This window comes from Vulpes lagopus, chromosome 1, assembly GCF_018345385.1.
Source record: "Vulpes lagopus strain Blue_001 chromosome 1, ASM1834538v1, whole genome shotgun sequence".
Classification (NCBI taxonomy): domain Eukaryota; kingdom Metazoa; phylum Chordata; class Mammalia; order Carnivora; family Canidae; genus Vulpes; species Vulpes lagopus.
The window spans coordinates 126,860,448-126,879,454 of record NC_054824.1 but is presented as its reverse complement, the minus strand read 5'-3'; positions in this window follow the sequence as shown (position 1 = coordinate 126,879,454).

Here is a 19,007-nt window from a genome sequence, read left to right as displayed (position 1 = left end):
AAATATCTTATTTTTAAGCAGGATAGGTGACTGTATTCAGAGGAAACAGAATTATCTTACTGAAAACAAAATATTTTTCCATGCAAAGATAATTTGGCACTTTGATAACCATTTATTATAAGCAATTCAAATTCCTATATTCATGCCCAAATATGTTTTGCGATATGTCTTATCTAGATAACACAATTTTATAAGAGGTTGTCAACCTTACTTTTTATGTATTTATATATTTTTAAATCTTAAACAAGAGATTATGTGTTATAATATGTACATACCTTATTTTAAGATTAATAAAACAAATAAATGCCAACAATTAATATAAAGGCATAGAATATTATCTGAAGTTTTGAAGAACCTACAATCCCTTCTGAAATCAGTCCCTTTGCTTCTTTCCAGAGGTAAATATTATGTTGAATTTAGTGTTGTTATTCATTTGCTTTTTGTATGATGGATGGATAACCCTCAAAATATTTAAAATCAAGCACTGAACAAGCAGAGTGGATGCTGCTAGGGAGCACTGGAGTGGGGTCCTGAAGGCCCATATGTGTCAGGCATGAGTGCATTTAGATATGGGGACTGAAGCTAACAGTCTGGGATGAAGTAGGAGGGAACGTCTCTCTAAATGTAAATATAAATTAGAACCCAGAAAAGGGGCCCTGCAAGTAAAGGACACTGAGGCATAAATTTCATTTGCTTCACTATAAATCTGCTTCTGGTGAGAGGGTGGGGAAGTCAGCATTATTAATACAGTGAAATAAACTGAAACAACATAAATGTTTATCAAGAAGAAAATGACTATATACTAGTACCATGAAAATGGTACTATTTCATTTTTATTTCAACAAAAATGAAATAAAGTGCAATGTATTACATATATGAGTATATGCATTAATTTTATAAAATTTAACAGGCAAAACTAAATATGCATTTAGATGCATTTATATATATCATGTATTGGTATCATATCATAATAGAGAAATAGAAAAACAGTGCTAACAGCCAGTTTGCTTCAGTGTGGCAATACCAATTGTTAAAACGTTGAAATTCTTCCATACTGTTTGATAAGCAGTCATTGTCCTGTTCACCACAGAAGCTCTGCACTCGAGCCATGCCAATTACCCAGAATATTCTGTCCCCTATCCTAGGACCCTCTGGGTATCCTCACTAGTAATAACCTCTCACCAGAGGCTAATTTGTATACAAAACAGCAACAGCTCCCTAATGACCTATTCTATCTCCCTAAAGCTTCTTTAACCTTATTATAAAGAGGTAGAGGTGGTCAATAGGCTAATTAAAACGTCTTAAAGTGTTTTTATAATCTGTTACCATATACTACTTAGGTGGTCTAGCAGTTAGTTTGAGAATACAGGTCATTCAGCACCTGTTTTGCTATTCTGTGTCTCTAATATAAATAATTACATTTTATACAAGTTATCACATGTTAAGTATTACATATGCCTCACACATTCAAAAGTTTTATAAAGCCTGAGGACACCACTTCCAAAAATTCCTCTTCACTCCCTCATGACTTGTAAGCTCCTTAGGCTATTTAAATACTTTCTTAGAAAACCAAATAATCCTTTTTGCTCTCTCCCCCAAACTCCATAGCCTTATGTTTAAGAGCAATCAGCTGATATGCTTATGCTAATACATGTGTAACTTTGATCACTTTTGAGTAGTACAAAAGAAACTGTACATATATTATCTCTGACCTAATTATACAAAATTATGTGTATTTCTCTTCTTTTTTTTTTTTAAGATTTTATTTGAAAGAGAGAGAGAGCACATGAACAAGCTGGAGGAGGAATAGAGGAGTGGGGGGGTTAGAATCTGAAGACACTCAGCTCAGAGCCTGACGAGGGGCTCAATCTCACAAAAGAGAAATCATAACCTGAGTGGAAACCAAGACGGATGCTTAACCAGCTGAGCCACCCAGGTGCTCCTTCCCTTTTCTTATTCTTTTTCAAATCTGATTTCACCCGTTTTAGTATATTTGTATTTAACTACTTCAACCACTTTTTATGTGTGTATATATGTATGTATGCAATGTTAATGGAGTAAGGACATTTGTATCTCATTATTCTTTGCTGGCCAGGCAAATATTACCATCTACTCAGCTTCTGCTCTGACATCTACTTGGTCACGAGTTCTTTTGATTCCATTTTAAAAAACAGTTTTCAATATACCCCCAAACATCTTTTTTTTTTTTTGCTAGACTGTCACTTTTTTATTGTCTAACCTCAACTATTTTATTATCATCTTTTGTTTTAATAAATATTAAAACATATTAAACAATATGATTTCCTTAGCTCTAATTTCTCCCTATTCTGGAAGGACTTTCACACATATTTTGTGATTGTAGTAAAAGGGCAATAACCAAGCCTCCCCACAAGGGTAGAAATGCAGCTGGGCTTTAGGAAAAACTGCAAACAAGATGGGTATTCATCATGAATATATCTCATTATGTGCCTTCTCTGGCTTCATTCCTGTTTAGAAGAGACTGACTTTTGCAAGATAGCTGAAAACATGACTCCTGGTAAGTAGCTCCCAAGTTATACACATTGATACTTCTTCCAATAGAAAACCACTATTTTTCCTAATGGTAGGTTTATGTGGCTGTACCAGTTAGAACTGAAATATTTCCATGCTCTAAATTTAATGGCTGAAATAGCATGTCACTATATGTCTCACTGGGTCCCTCCTGAAAATTAAGCAACTAAAATTTATTTCTCACTAAGCAGAGGCCATCCTGGGCCCTGATCCTCTGGAAACTCTGTTTTTGGCTTTTAAATTTTCTGAATTAGATGTATTAAAATGTTAAAATTTGGGGAATCTTGTTGGCTGAGTCAGTTAAGTATCTGACTCTTGATTTCAGCTCAGGTCAGGACCTCAGGGTCATGAGATCAAGCCCCAAATTGGCTCCACTCTCAGTGGGGAATCTGCTGGATATTCTCTCTCTCCCTCTCTATTTGCTTCTACCCTTGCTCTCTCTCTAAAATAAATAAATGAGTCCTTTTAAAAATGTTAAAAGTTATCTTTAGATTTATCCCCTAATCTCAGGAAGAACCCCGCTTTCTAATTTCATGTAGATATGAAATTGCTTATATAGATAGAGATAGAATCAAAATTTGATTCTTATATATTTCATGTTTAATATTAACCTTTATTTCTATTTAAAGAGTAATAATCTTACTAAATATTTGATGTAACATTACTACATCTTCATTCTCCCTTCCATTTCCTTTTTATTTTTTTCTGCCTGACACACCCAGATCTCTTGGGAATCTCTTTATTTTTTTTCCAAGTACATATTTTTTAGAATTTATTTATTTATTTTGAGAGAGAAAGCGAGAATGAGCAAGCATGTATGCAGGGCAGAGGGAGAGAAGATCTCAAGCAGACTCAGTGCTCAGCTTGGAGCCTAATGTGGGGCTCTAAATCACCATGCTGTGATTAACCTGAGTTGAAACCAAGAGTTGGATGCTTAACCAGCTGTGCCACGTAGGCACCCCTCTTTCTAAGTTTTTATTTAAATTCCAGTTAGCTAACATGGAGTGTAATATTAACTTCAGGTGTAGAATTTAGTGATTCACCACTTACATATAGCATCCATTGCTCATCACAAGTGTCTTCCTTAAAACCCATCATCCATTTAATCTATTTACTTCCGCCCACCCCCCCCCCCCCCTCCATTAACCCTCAGTTTATTCTCTATAGTAAAGAATCTGTTATCTGGTTTTCTTTTCTTTTTTTCTCCTCTATTTTCATCTGTTAAACTTTCTTAAATTCTATATGACTAAAATCATATGATATTTGTCTTTGACTGACTTACTTTCTTAGCATAATGCTCTCTAGCTCTATCCACATCATTACATATGGCAAGATTTCACTTCTTTTTTATGGCTGAATGATATTCCATATCTTTCTCTCTCTCTCTCTTTTTCTCCCTCTCTCACACACTCGCACATTATGTCTTCTTTATCTTCTTTATCAATTCATCAGTTGATGGACATTTGGGGTCTTTCCATAATTTGGCTATTGCTGGTAATGCTGTTATAAATATCAGGATGCATGTTTCTCTGGGTAAATACCTAGTAGGCAGTTGCTGGGTTATAGAGAAGTTCTATTTTTAACTTTTCAAAAAACTTCCATACTGCTTTCCAGAGTGGCTGCATCCACTTGCAGTCCTACCAACGATGTAAGAGGGTCCCCTTTGTCCATGTCCTTGCCAACCAACACCTGTCGTTTCTTGTGTTGTTAATTTTAGCCACTCTGACTGGTATGAGGTGATATCTCATTGTAGTTTTGATTTGTATTTCCCTAATGATGAGTGATGTTAAGCATCTTTTCATGTGTCTCTTAGATATCTGTATAGCTTCTTTGGGAAAATGTCTATATCTTCTGTACATTTTTTTACCTGGATTATTTGTTTTTTTGGGTGTTGAATTTTAGAAGTTCTTTAAAGATCTTGGATACTATCCCTTTATTGGATATGTCATTTGCAAATATCCTCTCCCATTCTGTAGGTTGCTTTTTAATTTTGATTGTTTCTTTTGCTATGCAGGAGTTTTTATTTTGATAAAGTTCTAATAGTTTACTTTTGCTTTTGTTTCCCTTGCCTCAGGAGACATACCTTGTAAGAAGTTGCTACAGCCAATATAAAAGAGGTTACTGCCTCGGTTCTCCTCAAGGGTTTCAATGGTTTCTTGTCTCATATTTAGGTCTTTTATCACCTTTGAACTTATTTTTATGTGTGGGTAAGAAAGTGATCCAGTTTCCTTCTTTTGAATCTTGCTGTCCAGTTTTCCAAACACCGTTTGTTGAAGAAACTGTCTTCTTTTTAGAGAGAGAGAGAGAACATGTATGAGTGTGGGGTGGGAACAGACAGAGGGAGAGAGAGGATCTTAAGTAGGTCTCATGCATAACATGGAGCCAACATTGGACTCAATCTCATTACCCTGAGATCATAAACTGAACCGAAATCAAGAGTCAGGTACTTAACTGACTGAGCCACCCAGGTACCTTGAAACACTGTCTTTTTTCCATTTGATATTCTTTCCTCTTTTGTCAAAGATTAGTTGACCATATAGTTGTGGGTTTGTTTCTGGGTATTCCACTGTGTTCCATTGTTCTATGTGTCTATTTTGTGCCAGTACCATACTATTTTGATCACTATAGCTTTGTAAAATAACTTGAAATATGGAATTGTGATGCCTCCAGCTTTGCTTTTCCTTTTCAAGATTGCTTTGGCTCTTCAGGGTCTTTGTCAATCCACACAAATTTAGGAATATTTGTTCTAGCTCTGTGAAAAATGCTGTTGGTATTTTGATAGGGATTGCATTAAATGTGTAGTTTGCTCTGGGTAACATAGACATTTTAACAATATTTGTTCCTCTAATCCATGAGCATGGAATGGTTTTACATTTCTTTGTGTCATCTTCAATTTCTTTCATCAGCATTTTATATTTTTCAGAGTACAGATCTTTCACCTCTTTGGCTAGTTTTATTCCTAGGTATTTATGGTTTTTAGGACAATTGTAAGCGGGATCAACTCCTCGATTTCTCTTTCTGCTGCTTCATTATTGGTGTAGAGAAATGCAACAGATTTTTGTACATTGATTTTGTGTCCTATGGCTTTGCTAAATTCAGGTATCAGTTCTAATATATATATATATATATATTTTTTTTTTGGTGGAGTCTTTGGGTTTTCTAGATACAGTATCATGTCATCTGCAAATAGTGAAAATTAGATTTCTCCTTGCGACTTGCATTCCTTTTGTTTCTTTTTGTTGTTTGATTACTGAGGCTAGGACTTCCAGTACCGTTAAAATAACAATGGTGAAAGTGGACATCCCTGTCTTGTTCTAGGCCGTAGAGGAAAAGCTTCCGGTTTTTCCGTATTGAGGATGCTATTAGCTGTAGCACTTCCATCTGACCTTTATAATGTTGAGGTATGTTCCCTCTATCCTTACTTTGTTGAGGGTTTTTATGATGAATAAATGTTGTGTTTTGTCAAATGCTTTTTCTGCATCTATTGAAAGATCATATGGCTCTAAACATTTATTTTATTGATGCGGTGTATCATGTTGATTTATTTGTGACTATTGAACCACCCTTGCAGCAGAGGAATAAATCTCACTTGATCATGGTGAATGATTCTTCTAATGAACTGCTAGAATTGATTTGCTAGTATTTTGTTGAGAATTTTTGCATCCATGTTCATTAGGGTTATCGGCCTATAGTTTTCTTTTTTAGTGGATTCTTTTTCTGGTTTTGATATCAGATTAATGCTGGCCTCATAGAATGAAGTTTGAAGTTTTCCTTCCATTTCATGTTTTGGAATAGTTTGAAAAGAATAGCTATTAATTATTTAAATGTTTGGTAGAATTCCCCTGTGAAGCCATCTGGCCCTGGACTTTTCTTGGGAGATTTTTGAACACTGATTCAATTTCTTTGCTGGTTATTGATATGTCCAAAGTTTCTTCTTGTTTCAGATATGGTAGTCTGTTTCTAGAAATCTATTCATTTCTTTCAGGTTGTCTGATTTGTTGGCACATATTTTTTCATAATATTCTCCTATAATTGTTTGTATTTCTGTGGCGTTGGTTATAATTTCTCCTTTCTCATTTATAATTTTATTTGGAACCTTTCTCTTTTCTTTTTGTAAGTCTGACTAGGGGTTTATCAATTTTGTCATTTTTTTCTCAAAGAACCAGCTCCTGGTTTCCTTGATCTGTTTTACTTATTTATTTTTTTAGTTTGTATATCATTCATTTCTGCTCTAATCTTTATTATTTTCTTCCTTCACTGGCTTTAGGCTTCTTGTGCTGTTCTTTTTCTAGCTCCTTTCTAGGTTGTTTATTTGAGATTTTTTTTTTTTTTTGCTTCTTTAGTAGGCCTATAGTCTTATATAATTCCCTCTTATCATCACTTTGCTCCATCCCAAAGGTTTTGGACCATCTTTTCATTTTCATTTGTTTCCATATTTTTTTTCCTTCTGATTTCTTAGTTGACCTATTTATTCTTTAGTAGCATATTGTTTCACTTCCATGTATTTGTGGTCTTTCCAAATTTTTTTCTTGTGGTTGACTTCATTTTGTAGCATTGTGATCAGAAAATATGCTTGGTATGCTCTCACTCTCTTTGCAATTGTTGAGGACTGATTTGTGATCGAATATGTGATCTATTCTGGAGAATGTCCCACATACATTTGAAAAGTATATATATTCTGCTGTTATATGATGAAATTCTGAATATATCTGTTAAGTCCATCTGGTTCAGTGTGTCCTCAAAGCCATTGTTTCCTTGTTGATTTTGTGCTTACATGATCTGTCTATTGATATTAGCAGGTGTAAAAGTCCCCTGCTATTTTTGCATTATTATCAATGAGTTCCATTATGATTGTTACTGTTTTATATATTTAGGTGCTCCCAAGTTGAGGGCATAAATATTTATGATAATTAGAACTCCCTGTAGGATAGTCCTCTTTATTCTGATATAATGTCCTTCATCATCTCATTATAGTCTTTGGATTAAAATCTAGCTTGTCTGATAGAAGTATTGCTACTCTGGCTTTCTTTTGAAGTCCATTTGCATGATAAATACTTCTTCATCTCCTCACTTTCAATCTGCAAGTGTCATTAGGTCTAAAATGAGTGTCTTGCAGGCAGCATATACATAGTCTTATATTTTATCTATTATGACACCTGATGTCCTTTGATTGAAGCATTTAGTCCATTTATATTCAGAGTAATTATTGATAAATATGTGTTTAGTGATATTTTATTAGTTGTTTTGTCATTGTTTCTGGAGATTTTCTCTATTCTTTTCTTTGTCACTTTTGGTCTTTCCTTTCCACTCAAAGAATTCCATTTAATATTTCTTGTAGTGCTGGCTTAATAGTCACAAACTCCATTAGTTTTTGTTTGTTTAGTCTGGGAAACTCTTTATCTCTCCTTCTATTCTGAGTGGTAGCTTTGTTGGAGAGAGTACTCTTGGCTGTAGATTTTTCCCATTCAGCATGTTGAATATATCATGCCACTTTCTTCTAGCTTGCCAAGTTTCTATGGATGGATCTGGAACTAGCCTTATGGTTCTTCCTTATAATTTAGGGACTTCATTTGCCTTGCTGTTTTGGGGATCTTTTTTTCCTGTAAGGCTATATTTTGCAAATTTAATTACAATATGACTTGGTGTTGGCCTGCTTTTGTTGATTTTGATCAGAGTTCTCTGTGCCTCCTGGATTTGGATGTCTGTTTTCTTCCCCAGATTAAGAAATTTCCAGCTATTATTTCCTCAAATTTTTTGCTCCATTTTCTTTCCATATTCTGGGACTCCTATGATAGATGTTATTATATTTGATGGAGTCACTGAGTTCCCTAATTCTATTCTTGTGTTCCATAATTCTCTCTTTTGTTCAGCTTCATTATTTTCCATTACTTTATCTTCTCTATCATGTATCCATTCCTCTGCTTTTTTCGTCCTTTTGTTCATTACCCCAGTTGTTTTTGAATCTCAGTTCTTGCATTTTTATTTCTACAGTAAGGGCCTCCCTGAAGTCTTCCATTCTTTTCTCAAGCTCAGCAAGTATCTTCATGATTCTTGCTTTAAATTCCCCATGGCATATTACTAATATCTTTTTCAATTAGACTTCTGGCCTTGATCTTATCTTATTCTTTCATTTGGGGTAAATTCCTTCATCTTGGCCTTTTGTCCAAGTCTCTGTCTTCTTTTGTGCATTAGAAGAGCCTTATTTGTTTCCTGCTCCTGAAAGTAATGGCTTTATGAAGATGGAAAGTAATGGCTTTAGGGTCCAGGACCTGGTATTTCAGAGAGTATCTCTTGTGTGTGCTTCATGTGGTCTGCTTCTGTATTTTGGCTGCTCTACTTAGTCTAGTCATCTGCAGAAACTCTCCTTGCCTGCAGTGGTCAGTGTTTGGAGCTTGACCAGAGTGTGTTGAGTTTAAACTAGGTGTGTTCTGGTCTGCTGTTAAGAGACTTGATGCTACTTCCACTAGAACTGAAGCACTACAGTACTCTGGTCAGGAAACATAGTGTGGATGGGGGTTCCTACTGGTCTTCTGGAGAAGGGGCCTGCTGTGCTGAAATAGGAGCAGGCTTCCTTGAGAAGAGCATTACCTGTGGAGCCCACAGGTATAATAGCAGGACCTATTATAAGGTTAGGCAGCCAGTGTCAGGCTAGGCTGCTTGAGGAAGGTGGTTCTGCCTCTATGCCTAGTGGCAGGGGAGGGAAATGGTGTCCATCAGGTCTTTTTGTCCTCAGAGAGGTGTCTCTGTGAATTCCACCTCTCACAGATGCACTCCAAGAAAAGTGAACAGTCTTCCCAATTGGACCTTAGCCATTCCTCAGATGGGCTTTCAACCTCCCTATTGTTTGCCTGACTTCTCTCCAGGAGTATGGCAGTGTCCTCAAGGCTAGATCTGAGCCAAGCCTGCTGACCTTTAAAACTCCAGTCTTGGAGCTCTGGTGCTTGCAAGAATTCACAAAAATCAGCCCCCCTTGTTTTTCTAACCAACAGCTCTGGGGAAGTATTCTCCTTGTGCATTAGTTCCCCTGTGTGCTCCTCTCTCTTTCTCTCTCCTCTTTCTCTCCTTTCTCCACAACCAGGGATTCCTCCCCTTCTCAGCACCTGTGATCCCTTGCTAACCTGAATCAGGTCTCCTACCTTCCTTGATGTGGCCTCTTCTCTCTCTTCAGTTCTGGAGTTTTTCCATCAGTCTTTAGGTCAAATTCTTGGGCTTTCAGAACAAATTGATAGTTATCTAGTTATGGTAGGGGAATGAGATGAGCCTAGGGTCCTCCAGCTATGCTGCCATCTTGGCTATGAATCTCCCTTTTCTTTTTTTAAATTATTTTTTCTTATTTAAAGAAGATGGATGTTATTTCTGATCAGAAAACTGATTAAATAGTCAATCCTGGGGTTAATGTATTTCTTGAAGTGTGTCTCTGTTTCTCTGAAAACTTAGTCACTTAATTTGTTTGAGGGATAGTCTTTTTTTTTTTTTTTGAGGGATAGTCCTTTAATCTCACTGCTACTTTAAAATTCTAATGATCAAAAGAACATTATTTTGTTTGACCTTTTATAGCACATCTTCACAGTAATTCATATGACTGATCTTTCTATAGATCTTTTTTCACTTTTCCTCAATAATAGGAAAAAGATTGGGTATTCTGTTATGTCAATTCTTTAAAAATAAATGTGTCAAGTACATGGACACTAAGTAACACCCGATACTAGTTTGAAATTAAGTAAAATATCTGAGACATTATGACACAGATGAATATCTTTAGGAAATTATAACTGATACGAAGACATTTTGATAGCTGGATTCAATATTAGCAACTGTTTGGAAGACACTCATTTCTTTTTTAAACTGTGAAGGTGATAACATGATAACAGCATTTGGTGGTAACTTTATCTTTTACCAGTAAATAATGAACAACCCATACTACTTTGATTTTTGTTATTACTCTCAAAAAGAAATTTTTATTTATTCTTTAATTTGCTATTTTGGACTTTCTCTAACTAAATTCCTGAAAAAGATTATTCTTGTATAACCTGTTTAAGTATATTGGATGCTATCTGTAGATCGCACATGAAAGGTCCCTAAACACTGACAGAGGAATTTATGGTCAACAACTGAGCAACTTCATTATATCTCCAAATAGGCTTTGTAGATTTGGCCAGCCTAGATGGATATAATTAGTACATAGGATCCAGAAAAGTATTAAACAACATTAGTCAAATGTACTAGTCAATTTAATATACATTGCTTGGGATCATGAACCAGAATCATAGTTTTCAACCTTGAAAGATAGAAATCCTGCCAAAGTCTCTAAATATTTCACAACTATATTTTTTCCCAGTAGACACTAACAGATACTTGTTGCTGAATTTTAAGTATTACATACATTCAACAAAATAATGACAAATACTGGGTTATTCATTGATCATAAGACAAAGATTTCTTAAAATTCATACTTATATAATTTTATTCAAAATATTTTTTAAAATTGTACTAAACTTCATATAGAAATGTCAATTAGGCTTTTTAACAAAATTATTTCTGTGAATTGTGAGTGGATCAAAAGCTGAAGAGCAAGGGTATTCACTGCTTCTCAAGCTCATACATCATCAACCATACATTCTATATATTATTGATACTATGTCATAGTTTGATTCCCCCTCATTTATTTATAGCTTATCTGCATAGGTCAGAAAAGACCATATACAACAAATGTGCAAAGTCAAGAACTTCTTGCATTATTATTTGAATAATAATTTGGAAGAAACATGACAATATCTAAAAACTTTAGGAGATACATTAATTCCATCCCTGTATATTATATTTTCAAATTATATAATTGATATGTTCTTTGAATGGATATTTCCTCATGTTCCTAATATATTGTATTTTGTCATTAATTCAAGTACCATGAGGTTCACTTATCTGAAAAGCCTGCATTTCTTAATTCACCTTTGACTCATCCACAAATTTATAGACAAGTTGACACATCATTACAGTATAAAGATAGCTATTGTTTTGATGATTTAATGCAACCTTTTGAAGTAGGGTAGAGATGAACGATGCTTCTGCCTAAATCACATTATTGGCTATATTTTCTTTGAAAATAATTAAACTTCACATTTTATCATAAGCAGTATATCACATAAAGTTAGTAGTATAATATTCATGCTTTTCTGGGTCACTTAATTTTATTTCAAAGGACATCCACTAAACCATTAGTATCTGTTGAATGATGTAAAAATAGATCATTTTCTATGCTAATTAGTCAGTATATAGTTTCCCCCTCCCACACACACAAAATGAACAGATATACCAAGCCAACACTAAGTTGAATTTGACTTATCATTTCTAACTGATATGGAGCTTAATATGAACTTTTATGTCTCCAATTAAAACACTAGGGAAAACACCACAAGTGCATTCAAGCTTTTCTAGTCAGTCAATCTGTCATCATAGTAAGCATGGCTGTCTGTTGTGCTATTTTCCAGTGCCAGTGTGATATTCACACACCATCTGCCGACTTCCACTTATTGCTATCCAGGCTCCATTGCTATTATTCATTTTTCATTTTGGTCATCATAAGTCAGCATGTTTATGAAAATCCAGTACTGCTTGCTGAACTAATACATGTACAACTGCTATTGAATTTAGGCTTTGGGACATGTATTGCTGTTCTGATAATTTCTTTTAGATTCATCTCCTACAAAATTCATGGACTAACATATTGTACTGAAAGCATGCAGTAAGATAAGGCACTCATTTTTCAAAAGGAAAGAATATGAGGAATAATCAGGCACAGTTTTTCTTTTTTCATCACTTGTTAAAAGTACAATTTTACTTGCATGCATTGGTCTCTTTTACTTAAAGCTCTTGGAATGCTCTTTTTATTTGAAGGATCTATGTTAGTTAGCAATTTATCTCATTAAAATACACATACAAATCAAGCTTTTCCAAAGTTTAGTGTGAAACAGCTAAAGTCCTAGCCAGAGTTCTGGTTCTCCACATGGAGAGAAAAAGCCATAGTTCTTCATTTCTATTGATAGTTATTGCTTCATGTTATTCTTGTGCACAACATCTCATAATCCCTTTTTCTATTAAATTCAAAGATACATCTAAAACAAATCTCAAATGTCTATCATTCCAGGTTTTGATTATAAGCCTCTATATAACATGTAATGATGAAGCAAACTCCTTTCTCCCAAAACCCACAAAACTACCTGATACCTCTTTTTAAAACTTAGTTGCAAAAGATGATTTACTTATACTCCTTAGATTATAGTGTCTATGCACTTCTTCTTTAATTGGTTTCTCTTTCATCTTTTATGCTATCTGTTGGTAGGTATGAAGAGAAAGTTTCATAATTTTGCATAGTTTTATAATAAGAAGAGAGCCTGAGAGTTCTGGATGCTTCATTTAAGATCATCCTGTCTTTGCATCCATGACTTCATGGTCAAATATGATTATTCCTTAAAAAGGCCACCCTGTATTCCATGCCACTCTTACTTCACCACCACTGGTGTCTTATGCCATTAATACTAATCTCATTTGTTCTATATTTCCTCATTTTGTCAGGCAACATAAAAAGCCCAGTTCATCCCCATTCCACCAGATTCTTACTCCTATACTGGTCTATATACACTCCTGTTGTAAGCTCAGTTTTCACTCCTCCCAAACTCCTGAAATATTTCCCCAATTCCCTCCTCATATGCTTTATGATCAATCTTCATGTTCTTGCTGTATGTGAAATTCAGCCATTTCAGGAGGACACCGCCTCATTTATAGCCCTCTCAGGTGGTGTCTGTTTTCTTACCTAAATTGTATTCCACTGTATTTGCATATAGGGTTTTATCAGTTTCCTACTGCTTTTGTGACAAATTGCTATAAATATAGTAGTTTAAAACACACACAATTATTACTATACAGTTTGGAAGGTATGAAGTCTAATCTGGCAGATCTGGGTTCTTTCCTGAGCCTGAGGGGGATAGTCCATTCCTTTCCTTTTCCGAATTCTAGAGGCTTTTCATCTTTATTGCCTCCTGGTTGCATCACTCAGACCTCTTTTCTGTCACCATGTTTCCCCCACTGATTCTACCCTCTTGCCTCCATCTTATAAGGGCCTTTGAGATTTGGCCCACCATGATGATCCATAAGAATTTACCCATCTCAAGATCCTTAGTTTAGTTACATCTACAAAGTCGCTTCTGCCATGTAAGGGAATATGTTCACAGGTTCCAAGGATTAGGTCATGGACAACTTTGGGTTACCACTATTCCATCTACCAAAGGAATATATGTCCTTTTTGTTTCCAACTGCAGGTTTTAGATAATTATGATTTCATCATCTTGAAAACCAAGTCTGAATCTCATATTATCACAATAATCCACAATATTATCACAATTATCCACAATATTCCACAATACTCCCCCATTTATCTATGAACACTAGATAGACCAGTCAATTCCTCAATGGCTTTATCCCTGTCTCACTTTCATTGTCTCTGATATTACTGTCATAATTCTTAGTGATCCGTATTTCAAAGAAAATTTTATAAACACTTTAGTAGCTGAGATTCTTCACCTCCAGTCTTGGAATGGTCCTGTTTTCCCTCTCACACCAGTCATTCTCACCCATGATAATGCCTGGGACATTGTCATCACCCAAACAGGATCTTTTCTATAGTTTCAATTTGAAATATCTCACTCTGAAACCTCTGTCACTTCCCATCAACCACATTTGCTCTAGTAACCAGAAATTGGTAATTAACTTCTACTGAGAGTTATAATCCATTAGTCTTACCACTTTTCACTATCTTTCATCCCTCTGCTACAACTTACATAGCTTACATATAGATGGTCCATACTCATGCCAAAGAAAGCAAGAAATAAGGAAAAGAAGAGAGAGAAGGGGAAAAGAGAGTGAGATGAAAAGAAAGGAAGGGAAAGAAAAAAATGAAGGTAGAAGGAATAGAATGAAGGAGGGAGACAAGGAGGCAGAAAGGAAGGCAGGAAGGAAGCAAGAAAGGAAGCAGTCCTCTGAATCTTATAGCTTTTTACATATTAATTGACCCTTCTATTTAGATATGAGCCTACATTTCAAATTAAATACCTGCCAAGGGCTTTTTTAAATATTTGATGCAAATGACTTCCATTTAACAAGTAAATGGAAATCTAGTTTCACAGAATGTGAAAATAATTTTTCACTGTAGGTTTCTCGGTAAAAGAGGTTTGAAATAAGAATACTATCATTTTTTTAAACTCTAGAAAAGATAAAAATTATAAACACTTAACTATATTTATTATTCTTTAAAAACACTTCTGTTTTAAAATAAAATCCCCTCAAACCTGTTTTGTTACAAATATAATTTACAAGGCATATATAAAATCCCTAAGTCCATTAAGCCAAGTTTGATAAATCAGGTTATGTTTCCCTCCTACCTAGAAAAACGTTACATTTAATAAAAAGCATATCTTGTGATTGTTCAAATATTTAAGAAACATTTTAAGTTATAGCACTAATAAAATGTGGAAAAAATAAACATTCTTTATAACAAAGAACAATTATACATTTATGTTGGTAAAATTCAACAGCACCTCAACATTTTTCCTATTGTTTTTATCCATAAATTTTCCTAAAAATCAAAGCTTTATCTAATGTAAAAAGAATCTCATACTCTTTATAATTGCATAATTTGAGTGTATTTCCAGTCCCTGTAAATGTGTTTCAAAGAGAAAAAATGCAAATATTAAAAATGTTATTTTAATGTGATTTTTTTTTCTAAAACCTTTTATTAATTGGAAGGTCAGTAGATATTTCTTTACAAATTGAGTAATTAAAGCAAGGTATTATTTTGAGGTCATCATCCAGTATTTCTGCTCTTCTAAAGATCACCAGTTAATAATGTATTTTACATGATTAATACTCAAGTTCTTGACTAGGGCTCTCCATGTGATGTAGCTTTATATTCTGTAATCACTCAGCTCACACTTCTTGTTTTGAAAATTGGCTCTCCTTTCTATTTTGAAATCCATACCCTTCCAGCTATTCACTCTGCTCAATCACTTTAGGGAAGTCTTTGGTCCCCAGTGACCATACTTCTGTTGTCCTGTAGCTGAACAACTTCCAAAGGCAATAAATGCTTGAATTATGTCACTTTTTCTCAAAGAATGACTTATTTATTTATTTATTTATTTATTTATTTATTTATTTGCTTTTCTATCTATCAATATACCTACCTACCTGTCTATCTTACTTAAACAGAACATTTTCTGCTTGCAAAGACTGCAGTGAGAAGGGAAGCACAGGAGAAAGAGTCTCTATGGGAAGTAGGATGGTCCTTCTTCATTCCTGTATTAGTTATGAATGGAAACTAACTGACTGAAACAAGGCAACGTCTCCTCTGTGTACATAGACAGAGATTGCAGGAAGTTATATAATTTTAGCTATGTAACCCAAAGGATAAGCTAAAGACACAAAAATCCTAGGCATGTGGATAAACAATGATAAGATAATTACAAATATTATTATATCTGATGAGTTTCATAGATCAGCAAAGCAAGGTATAAATTTTCAGTTGCTATGTAGGAGTCAGGTGAATATTGGTTGACTTTGGGAATAATTTTCTACAATATAGGGTCTCTAATGCTTCATGCATTTGGGGCATAAGTAGAGAGTATCCTGTGCTCCTAAGGAAAACCAAAAAGTGAGGAATTTTGGTTCTAACCAATGGACTGAATTTAAGGATTGTATTTAAAATACAAATGAAAACAAAAATCAATTGTATATTGCATATTGTCATTGATTATTTTCAATAATTATCAAAAATCCATTTTCAAGTACCAACTATTTAGATGTCTTATGAGAAAAATTCATTGGTTATTTTGTTCAGATCTGCTCCATTGTAATAAATATCGTGTATGGCTAAACATAATTATGAAATAATTACCAAGTACTTAATGACAAGTATTATCAAATATTGATATGAGTGTGTCATAATCACTTTCTAAGTAATTATTTGAGTTTATTGAGCTGGGAATCATTTCTAATTCCCTTTGCTAACATTTTGGATCAAGAAAAAAAAGCCTCAAAGAATGTTTTTTTTTATAAATTCACTAATAAAAACATAGAAGATGATAAATTAATATAACTTTATCTTAATGAAGTTTTCCTAAGGATTCAGCAGATGTGGTTCTTCTTCCTCCCTCACCCAACCACAAACTCTTGGCATGAACTTCTCTTAATCAACTCTCAACAAGAATATTTCAACTAAGGATTTGAAGCCAGTTTGCCCAAAATAAAATTACTGTTCTTTAGGATTTATTTATTTATTTATTTGAGAGACAGACAGTGTGTGTGTGAGAGAGAGAGAGAGAGAGAGAGAGAGAGAGATCATGAGCAGGGAAGAAGGGCAGAAGGAGAAGTAGACTTCACACTGAGCAGAAAGCCTGGTGTAGGACTTGATCCCAGGACCCCAGGATAATGACTTGAGCCAAAGGCAGATACTTAACCAACTGAGCCACCCAGTTGCCCTAAAATTACCATTTTCAAAAGTGTTTTACTATTTTGAAATTCTGTGATACATTGGAATTTCATTATTGTTTTGTTTTGTTTTTTTGAGTTTATTTATTTATTCATGAGAGACACAGACAGAAAGAGAGAGGCAGAGACACAGTCAGGAGGAGAAGCAGGCTCCATGCAGGGAGCCCAACATGGGACTTGATCCCTGGTCTCCAGGATCACACCCTGATCCAAAGGCAGTGCTAAACCACTGGGCCACCCAGACTGCCCTTATTATTGTTTTTGTGTAAAACTGTCCAATTTAAAATAATTTGTTTCACTTCAAGAAGCATGCATTAAGTAGTTTATGGTGCTCAACAACTTAGAATGATAAATCAAGATAAACAGCATAAACTGGAAAGCAATTTTAAAACCATAAATTATGGATTTGTTTCTATACCTTTGAAATAGTTTTAAAATCATAAATTATGGATTTGCTTCGATACCTTTGAAATCATTTATTATTTTAATTCAAAATACATATTTTTATTGCACATTTTGTCATATATATTTTAAGGTTTTTTTTAGCACTCATTACACATGTAAACTTACCATTTTCTTTACTTAAAACTTAAGTGCATGTACAACCTGTATTTTTGAGGAGACAATCTCTTGAAGGAATACATCAGTGAACAAGGGTCTTATAATATAGAGAATAACATTAATTGTTACTTACATACAAGCACACTTATATACATTCTTTGAGATTCCTAAAACTATGCTCTGTGATTTATCCTTCTTGTATACTGACACATATAATAAGACAGAGATGGTTTCTTAAATTCTCCCTAACTCCAAAAGTAAATATGAGATCTCAAATGGTTTATAGATAAATTCTCCATTTCCTGTAAAATAAATATTTACTTTTTTCCACTTGAATGGAGAAAATAATGCTTTGCTATTTTTTTTGTTTTGTTTTGTTTTGTTTTTGTTTTTTTAAGATATTTGAAGTTGGGTCACTGAAGTTAGGTCACAAAACTTAAATTAATCAAGGTTATATATTTAAAAATCAAAGAGGATTATCACCCACCACCACCAAAACAAAATGTCCAGTTATGTTTTACTTTGATTTGATTTCTGTCTTTGGATTTTAAGTCCTAGTTTTTACACATCTACTATGAAGGTTTACTTCTACATGGAAACATAAGAATTCACACAGATGGTAAATTTTTCAAGTATAATAAATAGATACATGGATATAAGCATGATTAGATTTCCAGCTGTTATATGTAGAAGAACAACTTTTGATAAAAATCCTTCATGTATATCCCCCTTATGTCCATTTTTTAGCAATCTGATTACTCACACAGTCAGAGATGCTGCTTAAAGAGAGCCTGTGCTGGTTCTGTATATCAAACACATGGTAAATGATCTGCAAGTATGCTGAAGTTCTGAACAAGAGACGACTACTGAAGAACAGCATACAACTTAAGAACACTGTATTTCCTGTGTGAGTGTACACTTCTATCTTTTAAACATTTAGTACCATTATACATACAATTTCACAATATACATTTGGGGAAAGCTTTTCATACAGTAACATTTCATATAGTAACATTTTTTTAAAGTTGTTTTTTTTTTAATTTTTATTTATTTATGATAGTCACAGAGAGAGAGAGAGGCAGAGACACAGGCAGAGGGAGAAGCAGGCTCCATGCACCGGGAGCCCGATGTGGGATTCGATCCCAGGTCTCCAGGATTGCGCCCTGGGCCAAAGGCAGGCGCCAAACCGCTGCGCCACCCAGGGATCCCCTCATATAGTAACATTTAAATGATTTGTTATAAGAACAAAATATTTGTAAGGGAAAAAGAAAACCATAATAAAATGGCTTTAGAAATAGTAATTTGAAATTCATTGTATGTAGAAAAATTGAAAAGCAATAGATGTATTATTTTTTCTTTTC